This window comes from Colobus angolensis, unplaced genomic scaffold (genome assembly GCF_000951035.1).
Source record: "Colobus angolensis palliatus isolate OR3802 unplaced genomic scaffold, Cang.pa_1.0 Scaffold449, whole genome shotgun sequence".
In the NCBI taxonomy this organism is placed as follows: domain Eukaryota; kingdom Metazoa; phylum Chordata; class Mammalia; order Primates; family Cercopithecidae; genus Colobus; species Colobus angolensis.
In genome coordinates, this window is record NW_012117921.1 from 632,895 (window position 1) to 634,077 (window position 1,183).

Below are 1,183 nucleotides of genomic sequence, written 5' to 3' on the forward strand. Positions count from 1 at the left end.
GGCCTGCCCTCGCTGGGGCGTGGAGCTTCTCGGGGTGAGTGGAGGAGTGAGTGGCTGCCTGGAAGGCAGGAAGTGGCTCTGCGGGGAATTGTGAGGCGGACTACGAGGGAAAGGGGGCCTTGTTGAGTCCGCCAGGTGAGCAGCCCCTGGGACCCCCAGCCCCTGGCCCAGCATCCCGTGGGAGGGAGCTGAGGGCATTCTGCCTAGAGTCTATGGCTTTATGCAGGGCCTGGGTCTAGGGTTCTGGGGGCCCATGAGAAAGGATGGAAAGGAGAACCAGAGGGGGTTGCGGCTGGGGTGGATGACCCAAAGTTCAGGTGGGAGGCTGCAGGATGCCTGGTTGTTTGGCCCTTAAGGTTGGGCATGGCTGGAGTGTGTGGAGGGGCGTGCTGTGCTGTGCTGTGCTGTTGGTGGGGAATGCAGGATTCCTGTCCAGTGAAAGCAGGTTGCTTCAACCAGGGTCGTGCAGAGAGCCAGCAAGTGTGGCCCTGGGGCTGAGGGTACAGTTGGGGTGGGAGTGGCAGCTACTCCCTGGCAGAGGCAGGGCCTGATCTGGGCCTGAGGCCTCTTACCATCTTCTTGGGGGCCCCTGGGAGAGGTCTGAGGCCCCTGGGGCTTTCCTGAGCCTGGGCTAGCAGGAGCCCTAGAGGCCTACTTCTCTGAAGCTGATGCCTGCAGCTCACCCGTCACAGGGGAGGGGCTGGGAAAATGGTACTTGTGATTAGAACACATCTTTTCCAGGGCCCTGAGACCTTGGTTCCCCTCAACTCAGCTCTTCAATCCATTCCCAGGGATGTCTGTGCTAACCCCCATGTCCTGCCAATGAGAGCGGCAGGGCACTGCGCACCCCTCCCACAGCCTTGTCAGGGATGGCTCCAGAGTGAGCTGCCCTCAGCTTGGGGAGGTTTCAGCTGCAGCCCTCTTTCTGCCTCCAGCCAGGTCTGGAGATGGAGATCTCACTCTCCTCTGAACTATGCAAGAATGGGTGTTGTCGGTAACCACCCAGACTGGTCTGGGTAGGGTGGCCCAGCCGCCACCCCTGGGGGCACTCAAGAAACCTATTTACCCCTCTAAACAAAGGGCAGGTCCTCATCGCTGCCCTCCTTTACCCAGACCCTCCTTTGCCCACTGTGCTTCCAGTGGTTGGACTAGAAAGAGTTAAGCTTTGCAAGGAGGGAGCCTA

General features: G+C 60.4%; 1 protein-coding gene across 1 annotated transcript in view; it reads left to right on the top strand.

Moving 5' to 3' along the window:
• The first annotated feature begins 77 nt into the window (after positions 1-77).
• LEMD1 (LEM domain containing 1) overlaps positions 78-1,183 on the top strand; it is a 64,036-nt gene continuing 62,930 nt past the window's right edge. Inside the window, exon 1 of the mRNA XM_011957738.1 lies at positions 78-135. The gene's annotated coding sequence lies outside the window, so the exon portion shown is untranslated. The remainder of the gene's footprint in view (positions 136-1,183) is intronic.